At 36.3% G+C, this 22,848-nt stretch overlaps 1 long non-coding RNA gene across 1 annotated transcript in view; it reads left to right on the top strand.

Annotated features, from left to right (window-relative positions):
* Window positions 1-246: 246 nt before the first annotated feature.
* LOC119545521 overlaps window positions 247-22,848 on the top strand; it is a 35,252-nt gene continuing 12,650 nt past the window's right edge. The window contains exons 1-2 of the long non-coding RNA XR_005219104.1: window positions 247-493; window positions 6,041-6,109. This is a non-coding gene — a long non-coding RNA (uncharacterized LOC119545521). The remainder of the gene's footprint in view (window positions 494-6,040; window positions 6,110-22,848) is intronic.

The raw sequence follows: 22,848 nt of genomic DNA, 5'->3' as shown, positions 1-22,848 counted from the left end.
TAAGAGTGTGTCCACTAGGGACCAGGGACCAATGGTCTTTACCCAGTCCCTGCATGTGTAATGAGAAGGAATGAACTAAACATTAAGCAGAACACTGGATACTGGTTCCTTGGTCTGTGGGTTAAGTGTTATCATGGTGAGTAAGGCCAAGTCAAAGCAGTTCAATTTCTTCCTCTGTCCAGTCCTGGATAGAGCTGGATCTCCAGGGAAATAAAACCGCTCGTTTGTTGTATTTTTCAATTTCCAAGATATAGACTGTCACCATGGCCAATTTTAAGCTCCGAACTTGATGTCATTGAGCACAGGCTGGGAAGAGATGCTCACAATCGCTTCTTGCATGTCGATACAAGTTGGTTCCTGCACACCTCTGCAGGTGTTGTTCCTGAGCACACTCTTCAATAAACTTCTAGTGTGAGAATCTCGGTCTTAAGAGGCTTTCTCTGGACTACCTGATCCAAAACATCCAGTCATCTGTCACCATGCATTCAACCTGGTATGTGTGGAATATAGAAATCTGAAACATCTTGGGGTCCAAGCAAACTTGCTGTAGGATCTAGTTAAAGAGCCCCTTGCAAGGCGGGTTTATTCACTTCCATACCCAATTTTCAGTGGAATGACAAGCAACAATACTGAATGAAGGAGATGCGGCACTGATGCTATAGGTTGTGTTGGGGAATGTGCCAGGCATGGCAGGAATCTTAGCAAAGTAATAGGTGATGGGTCTGGAGCAAGTATTGGTGAGGCCTGAGCCAGAAATGAGCATTGGGCCTGGAGCTGCCTGAATGCTTATATTCAGAGGGCTCAGGGAACATGAGTGACATAATGCCAATGGAAACAGCATGAAATACCAGCTGGACAAATTCACTGCTGAGTTTGGGGACTTTGTGTTCTACCATGATAGCAGCAACTATATTTCAGGTTTTGCTCTATGCACTTTGTATACATTGTCTATAATCCTTACAACTGCACTGACAGGTAGGTGGAATTATGCCCAATTTATAGTTGCAGAAACTAAGGCTGAGGGAAGTTAAGTAACTTGATTAAGGACATTCATGAAATATTGTGCTAGAAAGAGCCCAAGCTGGAATTTTATTGCAAATCTATATAGTTCCACATGACATCCTCTTACATTTTTTCCCCTTCAATGTTTATTACTGCAACATGAACCAGGAACAATCAAAACTAAAACATAAATTGAAAAGAGTAATACTGTTTCAGTTGACATAAAACTTTATGGCCGCTGCTTTGCTGTTCAGAAGTCTGGAGTGTCTCCCTTAAGAGAATAGATAAGCAAAAATTAAAATTCAGGTAAGAAGAAAGATGAAGGGATATATGATCAATTTCCATAAATCATGTAAGTGCACATGAATTTGCCCAAAACAGGAGTGTCAGGAGATCTGGGGTTGCTTTTATGCTCTTTAAAGGGAAGCACAGCTTATTATGGTGAAGTTATATATTTCTTTACTGCAGGGATTTGTATCTGTGAAATACAGATATATTCAAGAAGATGTTAGATGTTCCTGAATATCCACATCTGATGCAGTTTCTTGGGTACAGGGATTCCAAAGTGCTGGAGCCAGGCGGTGGCACATGCCTTGAGACCTTGGGCTGGGTGTGGAGGTGAGGTGCAGGCAGAACTGGGAGGAATCAGAGAGGCTTCGGGAGCAAAAAGGAAAACAAAAGCAAGCTATTAATCCAAATGGCTGAATTGAGAAGGAAAATCCGAATACATGAAAATAGGACAGAATGCTGGTGAAAGTGGCTCAAAGAAATGGCTGAAGATAAAATTCAGAGGAATTCCTTCACTCACAGAACCATAACTGGTGCCTTTGTAGAGGGGGACCTAAAGCTCCCTTGGAGGAGAAAGAGGAGCCTGTCAAAATATATCTAGGAAAAGTTTTGGTAATGGATGGTGGTAATGGTAGCATAATATTGTGAGTGTAATCAACACCACTGAATTACATATTTAAATGTGCTTAAAAGGGGAGATATTAGATGGTACATATGTTACCAGAATAAAAATACAAAAAACAACAGCCATAGGGCTGCACAATGCAAATAGCGAAACCTAAGGTAAACTGTGGACTATAGTAAATAATAATTATAATAATGTTGATTCATCAGTTGTAACAAAGGTACCACACTAATGCAAAGGGTTAATTTTGTAAACAGTATCTGTGAGGAGTGTCTATGGAATTCTGTATTTTCTATAAACCTACAACTTCTCTAAAAAAAATCCTAAACGAAATGTATTTTTAAAAGTGACAGAATCAAAAGAGCAATAGCAGATTTCTATCCTCTCAGTCCTTCACCTATCAAACAGAATAAAATAAGCATTTAGTGAATCTGAGATATATATATCTGAATAGATGTGTTAATACATATTTGTCAAATTCTATATGCAAGAAAAATGAAATACACCTTTTTAATATTAGAGCATTTTAATACATTGATGGCACATTGAGCCATAATAGAAATTATAATATATTTGAAAAAACTACATTTGAAATTACTACATTTTCTAACAATGATACAACAAAATTGAAAATAACCCCAAAATTTAAGCAAACAAAAAAGAAACAGAAATGCCCGTTGGAAATGGGGAAATATTACTTTTCTAAACAGTCATTAGTTGAAAGTAGAATTCATGACTGTTTGCATGGTATTCAGGAAAGATGAACTTAAATTTCATATTTCAAAATGTGTGAGATCCAGTCTAAGTTGTTTACAGAAGAAAATGAATCATTAAATGTCTTTAATTATTAAACAGTAATGAGTCAGATATCCCTTTCAAACATGTTTAAAAAGAGTGAAAGAACTCCTTGTGTGTGAAAACCCATAGAAATAATTTAAAATGAACTGAAGAGCAAAGTTTTCTTCTAGAAGCTTTCCCCAGAATTTCTCTAGAAATTTAAAAAAGTGTCTTGATTTATTTTGCTTTTCTATTAAATTGGTGATTCAAATGATATTTTGTACCTATTCCTCCATCAATGTTTTCATCTTTGTTCACTGTAATTTCAGAAATTCCAAGTAAATTTATTGCATGAAATTGGAAAAATGGTTCATTCTTTTTTATATCTTTATTGGCTCTTTAACTAGAAAAGGGGCTGGACCATGCATATTTCTAAGGCCAGAATAGATTTTTTCTTCTCTTGCTTTACTCTTGGTATTTATTTCAGAAAACATATACTGCCATTTGCTTTTCCCATGATGGCGTGTTTCAAAAAAGCCTATTAGTAACAAGTGAGAATTGTATTTCTCATTTTATAGTCCAGGAAAACACTCAATAGAAGGGTTTTAAAAGAACTATGACAAAACACTCTAGCATGAAACTTTGTCCAAAAACTGTCACATAACCAAAATCAAATTAAAGTTGCTTGAAAATGTTTAATGTCCTCTCCTTATAATTTGCTTTTCCATTTACTGTACCTCAACATTTTACTTCTAACTGAAGTGCTTCCAAATATGTCTAATGGAAGTGTCAGTGTTGGAAGTCTTGTGTTCTGTTTTTATATCCTGCAGAAAAACACTGACACATTTTTTGTAAACCTTTATTTCTGAACATAGACAAGAGTCTAGTGAAAATACAGACATACACTCATGCACACGCATACACACATTCACTCTCTGTTATTAATATCTTGGATTCCACAACTTACTGTGGATTTTGATCATCAAATTTTCAATTATCCAATATTTCTAAAAAAATATATTTATACAGTAGTTTTTTTCAAACTCATAGGCAGCTTCCCTGGGTTAGCATATGTTTTTACATGTTGAAATTATTACATGCATTCAGGATCCTGGGATTCAACTGAAGTCACTAATTCAGAAAGTCCTGTGTAAATCATTCACAAGCAAACTGCATATTCTTCAATTTGGTAGAATTGAGGCAACTCTGTTGGTGACACTATTGGACACTTCTATATATTTATTTGAAATATGGAAATACTTAATTTAAATATATGTATCTAATTGTAAATAACTATAATGGGAAAATGATTTTAGCATGCAGTTTGATTGATTGATAGGCATAATGTTTCCAAGCATGGAAATCATGAGCGAAACCAAATTTATTGTTGGTGAATAAAAATATAGGTAGCACTGAGGCAGCGGGAAGCATAGTGGAATGTGGGCCTCAGTCATCCCTTCAGAGTCTTTGTATTAAGCTGTGAAGACTTGCTCGACACTGTGTTAGGGTCTAGAGTTATAAAAATGGACACAACCTAGGTCCTATTACTATGGAGTTTATAATCTGGGGATCAGAATGAAGAAAAATAATATCATCAATGTGTAAGAGCCATGATATGAACAGACATCAGTACTGAGTTAAGGCATATATCACCTGCCTGGGGAGGTTCCCTGACAAGGTAACATATAAAATCTCTTTAAGCAAGCTCCAATTTCCTCATCAGAATGATGGAGCTAATAATGCTTACTCTGGAGGATTAGTAATATTTTCCTGACAGTTTTCACACAATGTAGATGCTCAAAAAGAGTGTCTATTATGTTGAAGGGAAGCTGTATTTCCATTGGTCAGTCCTTTGTTCCATTCCATGTTTTTTAGCTGTTAAAAAAATGTTAAGAGAAAACAAGTTTTGTATTTATTAATTGCTCTTCCTAATACCACATAAAAATAAGTAATTGCAATATGTACAAATATGTTATTGCAATAAAAGATAACAAGCTGAATTAATTGGTTATAAATGTTCTTGTGTACAAACCATGCATTGAAAGAACACCTACAGTGCATTAAATATATTTCAAAATATAGAAATGATTTTATATCTGTACTGAACAGACATATGTATAAATATCCATATGCAGTATAGGACAAAAGGTTTGTATTTGAAGAAACATTTAATGATAATATGAAAATAAAGTGAGTTAAAAGATTTGACAATAGAAATCAAAGGTCTCCATGTAAGCATCTATTATTTAAAATTATGAGGTTTATTTATTTTTAATATACTTCTTTTTCCAATATAAGAGCTACTTATTTTATGCTTATTAAAGAAACACTCATACTTTAAGACAATTTGAAACATATGGAAAATTAAAAGACCTACCCTAATACCTAATCTAACATGCCATAATATCCACTACTGAATTTTCATTCTTAAATATTTATTATTTGAAACTACTGTACTGTCAAATGCTACTGTTATTAATACATATTTTTCTATAATTATTATATCAGTCAGTTTGGGATGGTTATGTCACAGTAACAAATAACCCAGAATCTCAATGGTTTAAAAGAAAGGAATATTTCTTGCACCTGCTATATGTTGCTGCATTAGCTATATGTAAACATGTATGTCATCCTTACATGTTCTCGGCATGACACAGCAGCTGCTTACTATGTGGAAAATTGCCAGTCTCTGAGACAGAGGGAAACAGAGTGTGTGGTAAACTGTACACTAGTTCTTAGAACTTCTCTCTGGAAGTGATAAATACTACATCAGCTCATTTCAAATGCCAAGACAAGGCATCTAACTCCAAGGCATGGAAGTTCAAGCCACTATTTGCCTGATGGGAAAATAAAAATGCTTCGTGAAGATTTTTCAATGGCTACCACAATTTGTATTCAAGGGTGTGAGAATATTGGCAATTATCTATGCAAATAAAACAGAGACAGGAGAAGTACAAGGCATGATTTGAAAAATTTGTGTAAACATTAATCCCAGCCTCTTACCTCCAAAACCTTCATCCTGCCCCTTGCTAAAATAATCAGTTTTGTTCACACTCACTTGACTTCTGCCTACTTTCTGAAATCTGCCCTTCCCTTACAATTTTTTGAAAAGCCATGCTCTTGATTCTCCAGCCCTATCACTGACTATAAATCTTGGCTTTTTCAAAATTTTAAAAATAATTATTCCTTTATTTTTATCTGTGTTTATCATAGGTTAATTTACTATCTTAACATCCTCATGCTCGAGTCAGCTTTGTAGCTCTTAGATAACAAATGGAAGTCACCAAAATAAGAGAACCTATCTTACTGATACGTTTTCTTTCTCCATTTCTTTGCTGCTCTCCTCAGGACAGAAAATAACGTTTACCAATAAAAGTTTCTGGAAGGAAGATGACGCTGAATTGCTTCACTGAAAAGGTAAGAATAGGAGTGGCAGTAGCGTGGCAGTGTTATCCATTCATTCATTCATTTACTCACTTGCTCAGGGGTAAGTATTGCTTTACTGCCTTTCATGCACCACTGTATTTGATCTGAATAGGAGTGATTCTCTTGCTATCTTCTGCTATATTCCATTTCTATTGGGGAAACACTTCTTCACCCCAACACTGGTCTTTTTTTAGGTATTTCTAGATCCATGCCTCTCTGGCTACAGTTTTTGAAGAGGCAGGCACTTCATTAAGTTAGGTCAATTATAGCTGACCCTTATTCTCCAGTCCTGGTGAGAGGTCCAGAGACGGTGGAACAGATGAGTTCAACCTGGGACATCGGAGTCTGTCTAGTAGAGTTTACAAGTTGGAACTGGAAGTGAAAAGCCCTTGACTTGCTGATGGCAGGAATTGAGCACCTCTGGCTATAGGATTCCAGCTATATCCACAGAAGTGACTGTGAAAGAAACTATCGCTAAGTGAAGAGAACAAAAATGAAAGTAGGAGAGAGAGAGAGAGAGAGAGAGAGAGAGAGAGAGAGAGAGAGAGAGAGAGAGAGAGAGAGAGATTTCTGATTTTTCCTGTTTTTACTGCTCCATGTTCCAGTTGTTCCTGAGAACTGAATTCTTGCTCTCCCCACTTTTTTATTACATGCATCAATAAATGCCTTTATTTTCACCTCAGTGAACTCAATATAGGTTTATTTTACTTGTAACTAAAGGAGGTCTGAGCAATACTGCCCTAGGTCCTGTAAACCTGCTCATGGAAAAAGAAGCAAAAATTGATTATATAAATATTCTTCAATTTCACCCAGTGATTTTAGAGGTAGTCTGTTTTATTCTGATTTTAAATGAGAGCATTATTTTACTTTGATCTCACAGTGAACTGGAGTTCACTAAGTTGTCCACTCTTGCTGGGAAAAAATATGAAAAAATTCTGAAGATGATATTATATTTGATTTGAACAAAGAGACAAGCCATGATAAAGGACTTTATTTTCTTTTTAAATTTCTAATGGTAATTCTTTATTAAAAAAATTTCTAATGGTTTCAAGAAAATGTATAGTCTTGTGTAGGACTTTATGTCTTAGCTATTAGCAGAAACACCTATATTTTCATCAAAATAATAGTGGAAGAGGATTCTGGGAAGATGGCGGCATAGAAAGAAGCGGAAGACTTAGTCTCCCCCAGAAAAATTCATAAATGAACAAAAAACCAGTAAATAACCTGGAATGGTAGCGGGGAGACAAACGTGACTGTACACTCAACACCCACTGACATGAATTGGGAGGAACGCCCAAGATCACAGCATAAAATCTGTAAGTAAAACCGTGGACCGCGCTGAGAGCCGAGAGCCTAGAGCCGAGAGCCCCTCCCTCATGGAAGCCGTGCCGTGCACTTTCTCAGCCCAGCTCCAAGTGAGGTTTTAATAATAACTGCTCAATACAGACAGCAAATCCTTAACAAGCAGACAGAGGCTTTTGGTGACAACTGACCTTGGGAGAGTCAGGGGACATATCTGTCTCAGGATAGGGAGCCCAGAGAATTGGGAGCTATCTCTGGCTGAGGGTGAACCTGGGAGTTTTTCTATCCCTCGCTCTCTCTCTGTGGAGAAAACCTCAGCGGTTCTCAGCCCGCAAGGCATTGCAGTAAAGACAGCCTCAGACATTCTGCATTCTGAAATGAGCTGAGAGCCCCGCGGCACAGCCCAGTGGCCTAGGGCTTCCCTTAAGGGACAGCACACACTGATGACATAACACAGCATTCCCTTGGCTGAACTGGGATGGGGGAACTGCTTGGAGAACCCAGAGAGGCTACGCCAAGTCCAGTGGTTGTGGGACAGCGAGAGGGTCTGGGGCTGAACTGAAATGAAGGCTTAGACTCTTGCGGCGGCCTGGAATCTCCTGGAACCTGGGAGATTTGAACATTAGAACTGCCCTTCATCCCTGGCCACCCGTACACACGCCCCACATTCAGGGCAGATGGCTCCAGCAACACACCCAAACTGAGTTCTCCAACTGAACCCACAAGAATCATTTCCCCACACACTGTGGAAAAAAGGTTGAGAACTGACTTGAGGGATATAGGTGACTCACAGACATCATCTGCTGGTTAGTTAGAGAAAGTGTACGTCACCAAACGGTGTCTCTGAAAAATTAGATCGATATCCTTTTTTTTGTTACAACTTGAAAGAACCCTATCAAGCAAAACAAATGCCAAGAGACCAAAAACAACATAAAATCTTAATACATATGATAAAACCAGACAATATGGAGAATCCAGCTCCAAACACACAAATCAAGATTTCAGAAGAAACATTGTACCTCACACAATTAATCAAAGAACTACAATCAAAGAACGAAAACATGGCAAAGGATTTAAAGGACATCAAGAGGACCATGGCCCAGGATATAAGTGCCGTAAAGAAGACCCTAGAAGAGCATAAAGAAGACATTGCAAGAGTAAACAAAAAAATAGAAGATCTTATGGAAATAAAAGAAATTGTTGGCCAAATTAAAAAGACTCTGGATATTCACAATACAAGACTAGAGGAAGCTGAACAACATCTCAGTGTCCTAGAAGTCCACAGAACAGAAAATGAAAGAACAAAAGAAAGAATGGAGAAAAAAATTGAAAAAATCGCAATGGATCTCAGGGATACGATAGATAAAATAAAATGTCCAAACTTAAGACTCATTGGTGTCCCAGAAGGTGAAGAGAACGGTAAAGGTCTAGAAAGAGTATTCAAAGAAATTGTTGGGGAAAATTTCCCCAACCTTCTACACAATATAAACACACAAAGCATAAATGCCCAGCAAACTCCAAATAAAATAAATCCAAATAAACCAACCCCAAGACATATTCTGATCAGACTGTCAAATACCGAAGAGAAGGAGCAAGTTCTGAAAGCAGCAAGAGAAAAGCAATTCACCACATACAAAGGAAACAACATAAGACTAAGTAGTGACTACTCAGCGGCCACCATGGAGGCGAGAAGGCAGTGGCATGACATATTTAAAATTCTGAGAGAGAAAAATTTGCAGCCAAGAATACTTTATCCAGCAAAACTCTCCTTCAAATTTGAGGGAGAGCTTAAATTTTTCACAGACAAACAATTGCTGAGAGAGTTTGCCAATAAAAGACGTGCCCTACTTCAGATTCTAAAGGAAGCCCTACCAACAGAGAGACAAAGAAAGGAGAAGGAGATATAGAGAATTTTAACTGACATATATAGTACCTTACATCCCAAATCACCAGGGCACTCATTTTTCTCTAGTGATAACAGATCTTTCTCCAGAGGGGACCATAAGCTGGGACATAAAACAAGCCTCAAGAAATTAAAAAAGAAAAAAAAAATTGAATATACTCAAAGCACATTCTCCAACCACAATGGAATACAAATAGAAGTCAATAATTTTTGAACTATAACTCCACTATTTACTTCCTACATGAATAAAAATACACAAACTCTAATGACAAATCAGTGGTTTTGAACTCAATGTAAAATATGTAATTTTAAACAACTATATAAAGGTGGGGGAATGAGGGCGTATAGGAACATAGTTTATGTGCCCTATTGAAGTGAAGGTGGTATCAAAGAAAAAAAAGATTGATAGGGATTTAAGAGATTAATTTTAAGCCCCACAGTAAACACAAAGAAATTATCAGAGAATATAACCATAGAGATGAAAAGTAGAATATGAGTTAAGAGAAATGGGGGAAGGGGCAATGGGGAGTTAAGAAAGGAGTGTAGGGTTGCTGTTTGAGGTGAAAGGAAATTTCTAGTAATGGATGATGGGAAAGAGCATAACATCATTCTAAATGTGATTAATCCCACTAATGGAAGGCTAGGGAGGGGGTGGAATGGGAAGATTTAGGCTGTATATATGTTTCTGCAACCGAAAAAAAAAAAAAAAGACAGTCTAACTAGACGACAATTGAATGCTAAGGATGAACCTGGGTGGGATTGGAGGGTGGAGGACAGGTGGCTCGAAGGGACACAGCTGAGACATAAGGAAAAGGAAATACAGAATGTAAGCATTGTATCATTGTTGAATCTCTTATACTTCTTAGTTGCACTTAATGGAATTACATAAAAGAATGTTCTTGTCCATGGGAAGTACATGCGTGAATTATAGTGTTTGTTCAAGGATGTGTGCAGCTAACTCTCATATGTTCAGAAGATAGAGCAATAGATGATGGATGATAGGGAGGGAAAGAAATAGCGATGCGACAGCATATTAAAGTTGGTGGATTGAGCTATCGGGGGAGGGGGGTCAGGGTATGATGGAATCCTGTGTATGGGGCTAGTATTGTTTTTGCAACTATTCATGTAACTTTGAATTTATTTCAAAATAAAAAAAAATAATAATGGAAGAAAAAACAATCAGAGTGAGTAAAGTTTAAATGTCTGATGTTTCCTTGATCATTATTTAAACTTTTATGTAGTTTGCAGAGATAAAACTATATTTTAACACAAAGGTAGAAACTATTCTGCTGTTTTGCACAGGGTCTGGAGAAACACAGTGAGGATAAAGCCAGTCCTTGGTGAAAAGTCTTGGGTTTACTTTCTCATTTGCTTGACTTCATTAGCTGATCTATATTGCTGGAATGCAAATGTTCTTCAGTATCCACTTGCAAATATCTTTTAATTATCAAAGTCATTGACATTATCACACACAGTATCATAGCTTATATTTAATTAATTATATTTTAAATTAGAAATTTCCCAACTAAATTAGAAATTAGCTTAACCCCATCAGCATTATGTTTGCAAATCATATTTTAATGAGGTTTCCTTAGAGGAAGATGTTTTCAAATGGATAGTCCCATACATGTATAAGAATCTTGAGATCTTCGAAGCAAAGATAAAATAAAAAGGTGATTTGAAATCAGGAGGCACTGACTACATAAAATATGCCACTCATAACCTAAGAATCTTGCAGACTGCATTTTACATTTATTTGAGAGATCTTTTTTCTCCTTAATCTGAATAGACTATTTTATTCAATGTATTAAATATCACCATAAAATCAGTAACAAGCATCAAGACAAAAATCAACAAAGCAAGATATGCAATACCCCACCTGACTCGGCAAAGGCTTACTTGTCAATCTTGACTAACTCATCTTTCAATGGCTTACCCCTTCTGTGAAAGCACTTAATTTTCTATGATAAGACATCCACACAAATGGATCCTACTTTCCTTGCACAGAAACAGAGAAATCAAAATTACACAGATATTCACACCAACAAATAGCATTTGAATTTGAAATTTCAACAGTTACAGTAAAACCTTTCCAGTGGCATTTCTGATTTAAATGGTAAGTTGTTTTTTCCCTAAATAGATAATGCTGACAGCATGCTTTCCCACATGTGCACCAATTTTGCTATAAAAGGAACGTATTGTCTAAAAGTCCCAAGCACTGATGAGTTCTTATTAATTTCATTTCTGCTTCCCAACATATCCTTTATAAGAAAACCAGTATAAAAAACCTTGAGCTTGCAAAATAGATGAATTAAAAAATATATTTAAGAAGTGAATTACCAGGTAATCTAGAGCACTTACAACTTAAATCAAGTCATAAAATTCAATTTACACTAATCTTTTCAGATACCCAGGCATGCCACAAGACAACACAGGACTGTAAGTAATAAAATATGAGTTTCTAGTGAAACAAATTGAAGGTATAACCAAATACAGATGAATTGCCTGACCAAAATTGAGAACAGGAAAACATTGCGATAGAGAATTATTTCTCTATGTGAAAGTGTCTTTACACCAATTTTCCATTTTAAAAAATGATGTAATTATGAAATGCTCTTTGCTTAAATATATGCTTCTTTACTAACTACTATTGTCAATAGGAAAGGTCTTTTTATTCTGTAACAGTTTTGTGGAAGGATCATGGACATAGAGACATGTGATTCCTCATTGCATAGCAATTAGGCAGTTATTATGGAACTATTGCTTATAATAAGAAATCTAATACATTTTAATGAATTTGAAACATGATTTTTGGTTCTAAATGGATTCTTTCTAAAACCTGGTAAATTAACTAGGATTTTTTCACCATCCACATTTTAATGGGCAGCAAACTGAGACTCATAGGTGTTAAGCGATTTGTCTAAGGATACACAGTTAATAATTTTAGAGTCTTTCCTCCACTGTATGCTCCTTCCAACTGAAAAGAATACTGAGCGTTTAAGCAACTTGCCCGGCCAAGTTTTTAGAGTGAATTGATGGCAGAATGAAAACTAAAGTCATGAAACATTATACTTTGCATATTTAGGAAAAAATTTCTAAAAACTCCTTGTTTAGGCTAGAATCCAAATCTACAGACTGTTTACAACAGAGTACCCAAATATTCACCTTCAGTGCCGTGGCTTATTCCCCCATGTCTAACACAGCTCAGGTGGAACTGTACCCCTTCCTCTTTGAGCCCAGATGTGGCCTTAGGGTCCTTTGCAAGCAGTTTTTCTGAGCTGCTACCAATAGAGTGGGATGAGCGTAAAATGAAATTAATTTGTGAAGCAATCACTGCACCTCCTTGCCTTCCTACAACTGTGTTCTGGGCACTGTACATTGTGGAAGTTCAACCAACAGGATTAACTTATCGGACCATTGTCTGGACTAAATCTAAACTCCAGACTGTTTTACCATGGAAGCTACACATCGTGATTGCCAAACTTGTAAAGTAGTAGGTGGTTGGCACTGAAATGTCTTCATCTTAGCATGAAATATTTAAAGCAACTTTAATGGTATTTGGTGGCTTGATCGATTCTGATATTTAAATCAGTCAAAAGGTGCCAACCAATATTCATTGTAGCATTATTCACAATAGCCAAAAGGTAGCAATCCAAGTGTCCATCAATAGATGAATAAACAAAATGTGGCATATCTATAAATGGAATATTATTCATCTGTTAAAAGAAGTGACATGCTGAGACATGGATGAATCTTGATGACATCATGTTGAGTGAAATAAGCCGTGCACAAAAGGACAAGTATTGCATGATTTCTCTTATGTGAAATAGGATAAACAAATTCATAGAGACAGAAAGCAGAATAGTAGTTACCAGGGGTGGGGGGAGGGAGGAATGGGGAGTTATTGCTAAATGAATGTGAGTTTTGGTTTGGGATGATGAAAATAGCCTGGAAATGGCAGTAAAACTTAACACAGTATTGTCAATGTACTTAATGTCTAAGAACTGTCCATTTAAAATGGTTAAAATGATTTTTATGTTATGTATATTTTAACACAATTAGAAATAAATAGATTAATTATAAAAAAGTGTCAGCTACTTGCCTCCTGGAAATGGATTTTAGAATTTAAGTATATGGTTTTTAGATTTCATGATGAGTGTTTGTTATTACATCTTTATAAAATCACTGTCAGAATGAATATACTCTAGTATTTTGGATACTAATTCTGGAAAAATGGTACTAAACTTTCACATTTAAGATAAAAAAGGGATTTTTGTTTATTTTTAGGAATTTTTCTTGTTATCAGGATTCAGTCTAACAGGCTAATAGTGACTCCATGTTAATTATAATCCTCAAGCAATATGCTGTTGGAAATTTGGGGGTTTAAAATATAAAGTAAATGTGTTTGAAAGTTGAGTTAACTGGCCATCTGCATTTTGGGAGCAGCCAAAATTCTTTTCCAGGTGTTGTTTTAAAGATACATTAGTGATTCATTGAGAAATAATTTATTCATAAATTATATGTATATATATTTATGATATATTTAATGAGCTCTGTTCGCAATCTGTAGTTTTAGTTCTATTAATATGTACCAGCCTTTACTTTCTTCATAACTGTTTCATTTGTTTGCTTGCTTTTTGCATGGAAACTTAACTTTTCTAATATATAGTTTGGCTACAGGAAGCACTACGGCATCATTTAAGATTTCAATTCTTGATAATTTTTTCTTTTCTCAATCAAAACCTGTCATTCTTTGTGATGTTTTTCTGAATACAGAATTCTGAATACAAAATTTTGAATATAGAATTTCCTACCAATCATTCAGAAGTAGCTGCCGAAATACTATGATGTATTTCATATGGTAACATCTTCTATGGAGTGTATTTTTTTTTTTTTAACAGGAAATGAATCTTATATTAACATTTTGGACACCCTTCTTTCAGTTAATTTATTGTCAACTTCTTTCTAAGCAATAGATATACTTAAACTTTGTTACCTGTAATGCCTCAAAGTTTGGCTACACTGTGGAAATTCAAGCAAAAATAACGTACAATAAGATGTTACATACATAAAAGAATGGAAGTTTATGAAAAAGGAACAAGAATAGGCACGAGATTGTGGGTAGATATACATGTGGATACAGATATGGACTGCCAATGACAAACTTTTACTTTCCAGCTCAGCAAGTCCTAGAATTTTGGGGCTTTCAAAATGTTCTCAATTTTTTATTCTGGGCTGTTTAATCTGAGCTGTCTTCTCTCTTGTATTGCCCTATCAAATGCAGCTGGAATAAGCCAGCTCATGCTGTCAACATTTATCCCAGAAACCTCCTTGCTGAAAGCCATGGATTCATTAGGTACCTTTTCTATATTCCAAGTTATTTTTGGTGAACCATTATTTTGCCTCTCCACAGCCCAGTTTGTAATTTCATCCTCTTCATTCTCCTTTGATGTCTGCTGGACACGTTCCACCCAGCCACAAAGGCACCACTACATGCTTTAGGTTTTTATGGCCACACCCCATTTTCTTATGAATTTTTGTAGATGTGACATATAATAAAAATCTTGTTATTTTGCTCATGTGACTGGCTACCCCAGGTCTTTTGTATTTCCATATGAGTTTTAGAATTGGCTTGCCAGTTTTGAGAAAAAGCCGTATAGTATTTTGATTGGGATTGCATGGAACTTAAAGATCATTTTAGGGAGAATTGACATGTTATCAATATTGAGTCTTCTCATCCATTAAGGTGGACATAACTTTCCATTTATTTAGTTTTCTTCAGTTTTTCTCAGTATTGCTCTACAGTTTTCAGTGTAGAGGTCCTTGCACATCTTTTGTTAAAATTCATGTTTGGGATGCTATTATAAATAGTATTTCTAAATTTTATCTTATAATTATTAATTGGCCATACACAGAAATACAATTTATTTTTGTATATTCATTTTTGTGATCAGTGACATTCATAAATTCACTTAATAATTTAGTATTTTTGGTAGCATCTGCATGAATTTCTATTTACATGGCCAAATCATTTGTGAATAAGGATGTTACATCTTCCTTTCCAATCTTTATTAAAGACCATGATTACAGGGCTGTCCACATGGGTTTAATTGTCAGAATTCTCTGTGCTTCCACCAATCCCCAGATTCCCTACCAATATTATGACCTGACTCTTCTCTGGAATTGTAATCTCATCCTGAATATAGACAATTGGAAGCCAGGGTTTACCATCTCTTTGGCACCTAAAGAGAAAAGAGGGACAGTTATACGGTTTTCTGATTACACAGTCCCTAGTTTTCTGGGTCAGGAGGACAGATACTTTGGGAGAAAATACACTCTCTTTCTTATACTTTTAGACAGTCTTTTTATTTTCCCATAAATTGAAGCCTGTGTATGCCATTTGTTGAATTCTGAATTGTTTTTCTCAATCTAGCCTTGCAATTGTTGTCAATTCTCCCAAGATTATAGTGTTAGGTTGCCTGATAGTTATAGTTTTCTTTGTGTTTGTGGGGGTACATATGTTTTCTCTGTCTTTGGACATTTTAGTGAGAAACTGAGAGGAGCAGCATTGGGGGCTGAGGAGCCAGTTGCCAGGATGAACTGGGAACGCTTGCTATTTTCCCTTAAAGAACTAAACTCCTAAGGCCAATCAACTCACCGCTACATTCTAATCCATTTCCTTTTAAGATGAGACATATGCACTTTTGTATCAAAATATACTTTTTCCTAAAAATGCTCTGTACTGCTGAAAGCACATTTTCCTTATTGTTTGTTATAACCATGCCTCTCACAGAAGCACTTTCATGGTGTAATGGGAGCAGTGGTTTGAATTACCCATATCTTCCGTAAGAGTCTTTGGTAAGATCTCTGGGTGCTTTCAGATAGAGGAAGGGCCAAGAGAGTTGGTGCAAAATTACATGCAGTTACTATTTCACCAAATCTTGCCCCAGATAGACTATTTGAGGAAATATATCTTATAGAGAGCTCATGAAAGCACTTTCAGTAAAAAAGTTATGTTAAAAATCTTATTACAAAAAAAAATCCATGGAATATTCTTAATTTTGTGAATGTCACATGAAACCAGAGAACCCTATGACATCTCGTTCTTGTTATTTGGAAATTCTCTAAATGGAGTAGGGGAGGGTGAGCCGAAAGAGGAGAAAGCTCAAGCACTCCTGCTTCAAAAGATAGAATTTCAACATTAACAATCAATCATTTATAAGTTTTAATTAGTTGAATATCAATAATGTAAGTTCTTCTTCTCTGTGGTATTCTTCTGCCCTTTTAAGGAGTTATTTTCAAGGTAGCAAAGTTTTAGTCAAAATGAGCTGCAGTAACAAAAAAATAATGTGTTCAGTTAAGTTGCATTTGCTTGATTCCTTAAGGAAGATCTGCTCATACGGCTCCAGCCACATTGGCCTTCTTGCTGTTCTTTTTACATTTCAAACACATGTCTACAGCAGATTCTGTGTGCTGCCTTTTCCTTCTTCCTGGGACACTTTTTCAAGATGGTCCCAAGGATCCTCACTCTCTCGCTTCACCCAGGTCACTCCCCAAATGGTAACATCACCTCTGAGAGCTCTTCCTTGATTCTCCTGTCTTAAACAGCAACACTGTCTCTCTCTCTCCTTTATGCTCCATTTTCCCTTTTTTATAAACTTTATTTATCACAAAATTTAAAAAAATCATTTCAAACAAAACAAAACAAAGAAATAAGAAAAACAACCTAAAATTAACTACACTGCTTCCAAAGCTTTCCTTTGGAGCTTTATCGTTACTTACTATATTTTTTATCCATTGATTGTCTGTTATACACTAAAATGTAAAATCTATGAGAACAAGGATTTTACTTTCTTCACTATTCATTCCTAATTCCTACAACAGCACCTGGCAGCACTTCATGGGCACGAAGTTATTTATTTATTTTTTTAAATAAGTGAATGATGACATCTTCCTTGATCTTTTCTTAGTAGGCCAGATTCCCTGTTTCAAGGTTTCACAGAATTTATTACGATCTGTAAATATATACCAATTGCTGTGTGTATATAAATACATATATATATATATATATATATACACACACACATATGTTATTATTATTTTTTTTCACTCCATGTAATGAAGACCTCAATAACAGTGGCTTCAGCAAGAGGGAAGCTGATTTCTCTTTGGTGTGTTTGTGTGCAGGAAGGCAGCCTCAGGGCTTGCAGAGCAGCTCTGGTCTGTGGGTTCCTGCAGGAATGCAGAGCTCCTTCTATCCTGTTACTCAGCCATCTCTGGGGACTTAGCCCTGCTGTGCGTGGCCGTAACCAGCCCCCATGTTCACGACCCTGCCTGCAGGAGAGGGGAAGGAGAAGAGGGGGCAAACACTCCCCTCCTTGAAAATATGATAATTTCCAGCTGCAAGGAAGTTTGGGAAAAGTAGTGTTTACTCTGCCCAGATAAAAACTAATTTACCATGGGAGATGAGAGAAATTATGTTGGAGGATAAGAAGCAAGCTCTGCTTTTGTGTAACGATTTGATTAACCTTAACTCATGTTTTTCTCCCACCGAACCGTTGAACACCTTACAGCTTTTCTTTCTATTTTATCCTCAGGCCCTGGAGCAACACCATCACATAGTAGTCACTCAATAAATATGTAGTAAGTTAACAGTTTTGTTGATGATGCAGGCCTCAGCTCAGCATCCCCACTTATCACAAGAAGAAATTTTTCAAGGAGGAGGAAGGTAGGAAGCTTAGTCTATTGGTCTAGGTGGGAGGAGGACATTCCAGGTGGGAACATGTTGATAGGCATGAGGCAGAAAGAGTTTAGGAATTTAAGGCTATGCTAGACGAAGAGGCCAAGGGCAGGCACTGTCTGAGGAGGTTCATGAAGAGGAGGTGAGGGATGATGGGAGGTATGGGGGAGGGAATCAGGGGTCCTGGGACCCCTTCTTCCATCCTGTGAGCTGCCCCGATAATCCATAAAATGAGCTGTTCCATTCTGCTGAGCTGACTTTCCATTATGATTCTCTCCCTTTCAAACAAACAAACAAAATCTTGACTGACACAAGCCTTGGGACTTGTTTATAAATTCATAGCTAACCCTAGGTTATAAGCAAACATCTGAAACATCTTAGTTTTTAAGCAGATATTCTTGGCTTGTTGACAAAAATATCTATTTCTTATGAAATTAGGCTTAATGTAACAGGAAAAACACATGATACTGGGTAAATGATTGTAGATACAATAAAAGGATTGAAAATGAGTGCTGTTGAATGTGATAAATTCTTTCTATTAAAAGTAATAGTTTTGGTGGAAAAAAAAATTAATTCCTATAATATCTGCCCATAAAATAAACTGCATAGAGAAATCACATATGAAAGTTATAAAAACCTATTTTTCTTTGTGTACGTTTATGTACCTTAAATAATAACAGCCATGAGCAATGATCCTAAAACAAAATGAAGCAAACAAAACAATAAAACTTACGAGAATCTTCTAAAAATGGTGATATTAACTTGAACAGGAAAAAAATGACAAAGACAAAGGGCATTTTAACTATCAGGCCTTTATCATGTCATCATCATAATAAGATTCAGTCAGCTTTGCCTAAGGTGGAAACAATTTCACATCTTACTTTGTCTAATGGTGAAAAAAACTGCAGTGGGAAAAGGTCACTTTCACAGCAAATTGTATCAAAGATGAAATCTGAACAACAATAATGCCAGGACTATTTTGCTGAAGTCTTCTTGGAATTCAAAGTAGCAGAGTTTGTGACAAAAAGTGTGGTTTTAACCCTAGCTGTATAATGTAATATCAACATTTGAATCCCAAATTCTAAAACAAACAAACAAAAAAAGTTAAATGGGGGCTGTATTTCAGTTTAAATATATTTTATCTAATTCTGTTGACATCACAGGATCCATTTTTATAGTTTTTATGCTTAGTATTATTATCATGCTTTCCATCTTAGTACCGTACATATCATTTTATAAGCAGAAAATTAGTCTGGGGACAGATTATAATAGGTTTTGTAGAACATGTTAAATAATTTGAAAATTTGTTAGGTAGGAAATGGTGAGTTGTAAAAGAATATTTACCAGGGGAGTAAAATAATGAATTTAGTTTAAAAAGATTACTTTGTGACAGCGAGGAAAGTTGATACGCAGTAGCCATGTCATAGGAAGGAAGATCACTGACTAGAGGTTTGATATTTGAATTTGTGTATGTTCTTTCTCTATATGTTAACATGTTTGCCAAACTGTTGGATAATGGGATAATGTTTGAACTTTTTTTTTTTTTTTTTGGTCTTCAGATTACCTTTTCTGAGAGGGATTTTGAGTATCTGCTGTTTTTACTTAAAGCCTTTGCTTTCAGGGATCAGGACTAATGACTGATTAGAGTCAGTACCATTGTGCTGTGCTTGAAGACCTTATTCCTTGCCAACCACTGGAGCTTTGTTTCATTTTAAGCTCCTTGTGCCAGGCTCCTTCCTCTGTAGGATGGTATATTAGTTAGGTTTCTCTAGGGGAACAGAACCAACAGGAGATAGCTGTAAATATGATAAATATGAGCCTTTATAAAGTGTCTCAGGCTACTGTGGGGATGCACGAGTCCAAATTTGTGTGGCAGGCAGCAAGCTGACAACTCCAGTGAAGGTCTTTGATGAACTCCCCAGGAGAGGCTGGCTGGCTGAAGAAATGAAAGTTCTCCCTCTTCTGCCTTAAAAGTCTTCAACTGATTGGATTAAATCCAGCTGATTGAATTATCTCCTTGTGGAAGACATGCCCTTCTTGATGTAATCAATCACAGATGCAATCAATTGACTGATGATGTAATAAACCAGCCTTCAGGTTTATTAAGGAGCCACAAATGTCCTTGCAGTAAAAGTTAGGCCAGTGCTTGCCTGACCAGACACCTGGGCACCATCACCTGGCCAAGGTGACATGTGAACCAAACCATCACAGATGGGTTTATGGGTTCATTTCTGCTTAGAGACATTAGCCTGGCTGCCCATCAGTTTGCCAGACATGTCCAGGTGTGTCTGACTCCAGGAATGGCAACAACTCCAGATCTTTCTTAGGAGCCTCCTCAACACCAGAAATAGGCTTTTGACAGGCCTGTCTTTCAGTTGGCTAAACATGCCAAAATTTACCTGAGTTCCAGCAGTGAGCAGGGGTGTCTCAAACAGATATGGTAAAAATAAAACATAATAAAATAAAATGAAACATATTATCTTTGTGTAAATCTTGATACTTGTCCATGGGTTTTTCTATATTTGATCTTCACAGCATTATGAGGTACATGGGGCAGACTTTTCTTTTGTCCTATTTCAAAGCTGTAAAAACAGGCTCTAAGATGTGATGTGAGTGGGAGAAACAAAGCTAGAAAGCAGACTTCTGTTCACTGAAATGGAAGATAAGAGGAAATAAACAGATTTTGCAGCTGTAAGAGCAAAGAAAGAGGTAGGTGAAATGATATGGAGGTAATTGGCAATGAAGGAGACAGAGGAGCACAAGAGAGGAAAGAGTCAAAGGAAATGAAAGTGTTGGAAAGGTGAGCTCTTCGAGAGGGGTGGGATGGTGACACATAAAACTAAGGGGGAATCCCTCCCTACCTGAAATTCAGAATTAATATTGGGTAACTGGTGACAGAAATATAACGAAACAACATACTTCTGAATTTACTTTTAACAAATTACCAAAGGAAAAATCACCCACAAACAAACAAAACAACACAAAACAGTAACAACAGAAATCCAACCAAGTAGTTGAGAAGTATTTCTATCACATCTGACTGGGTTTGCAGAACTTTAGTGTTTCATTAATACTGCAAATAATCTGCTCCTGCCATATTAAATACAAAGTACACCATTGTTTTATGTATCACTGAAAAAGTTAAAAAGGACTGCCTACTAAATATGGCAAGCTAGCAATTGTAATATGTATTCTGATTTCAGAGGTGATAAAATATTTTAAAATGCATCTCAGAAAAATTGAATGGCTTTTATTATACCCTTCAAATAAAGTTTTATGTGAATGAGGAAAATCTGTGCACAGTAGCTGATGAACTTTATTGCACAAAATACCACCTTTTCTAGCTGATTTGGGATAGTGATCACTTGCCTTGTAAGAACCTGGAAAGAAGATGGACTTGAAAAACTGTCACAAGTCACATTTTGTACAAGTTACAACAAGAAACATCCCATAGCATGGAATGTTTTAAAGTTTTTTGCTTTTTTAAAATATTATGTCTCCCACTAATTTTGCATGCTTTCTTCCTTGTGATATGTCTATGATAGAATAGAAAAAAACAAGTTTATAAGTTCCTCAAATGTAAAATGTATTTTTCCTTGGATAGCATCTTACTAATCCCTAAGGCATAAAAGAAAGTAAATGACCAGGTCATGAACAGAATTTAGCTGAGGAAGAACCTCTTTGGGCTGACCCTTGAAATACAGGATGTTCTCCAGTCTGCTTAGATGTATTTAAAAATTCAAGGAAAATAACAAAACCAGAAAAGACTCAAAAAAGTGATATGGGTAATACCGATTAAAATCAATGTTATCTTTAATGAAAAGTAAGAGTAATCAAGTCAATAACCACGTGCCTGATGTATGACTCCAGAAATCATGAATGTCTCACTCACTGCCTTGTAAAAATAACCTGGCAAGAAGAAAGAAGTGTCCCCTACTCTGTGGCCAAAAAACCTTCAAAAACAAGTGACTAAGAATCTCAAGGCCTATGATCTAGTCCTGGGTCTGCTAACAAGTAATTATGTGACAGACACATTTCCTTAACTTATTTTGGCTTCAGTTTTTTCCTTCTGTAAAATGAACAGACTAGGGTAAGCTCCCGAAACCCTTCTCAAAAAATTACCAATATAAAGAGGCAGCAAATAAATGTTTCTATCAGCATAGAGACTAAATTCAAAACCTGAAGTCAAAATAAAAATATGCGTAACATATTTTGGTAAAAAATATTAACATAACTTTCCCTTTCAACTCCTTCCTTCTACAAAAAGTAGAAACATTTTGTTGAAACTCATAAGAGAATTTGGGGAGACTACTACTTTCCAATTTTTCACTACAATGAAATAGCTGTCAGCCTATCAAATCTTCCTTCTAGGGAAAAATAGTCAAGCTGCATTAAAAACAAAACAAAACGGTTCCACCTACAAAGATATAAGGAACCAAAATCCTGTAGAGAAGGAAACACAGGGGTATGGCTTGATGTCCTATGTTGCTTTAATTTGTAAAATGGGAAGAGGAAGAGGCAGAGAAGCCAAGCAAGCAGGAAGCTGAGCAAAAATGGTGGCTGAGCCGAGTATCTGGTGATCTAGGACTGAGGAGAAAAACATGGGAGCTCTTGGCTACCATGGCAGGGAAACAGATTCCAGAGAGAAGAGAAGCACAGAGAAGAGGGCTCGACCTTACTGCTCCTTTCCGTCTTGAGGCTTTTGGTGATCTGTATGCCACCTCTGGCTAGACAATTATAAATGCAAGCCTTCAAGGGTGTCACTGTCCTGGGGAGATGACAAGC

Source organism: Choloepus didactylus, chromosome 10 (genome assembly GCF_015220235.1).
Source record: "Choloepus didactylus isolate mChoDid1 chromosome 10, mChoDid1.pri, whole genome shotgun sequence".
NCBI classification, from domain to species: Eukaryota; Metazoa; Chordata; class Mammalia; order Pilosa; family Megalonychidae; genus Choloepus; species Choloepus didactylus.
The sequence above is the reverse complement of the archived record's forward strand: the minus strand, read 5'-3'. Positions and strand labels throughout refer to the sequence as shown.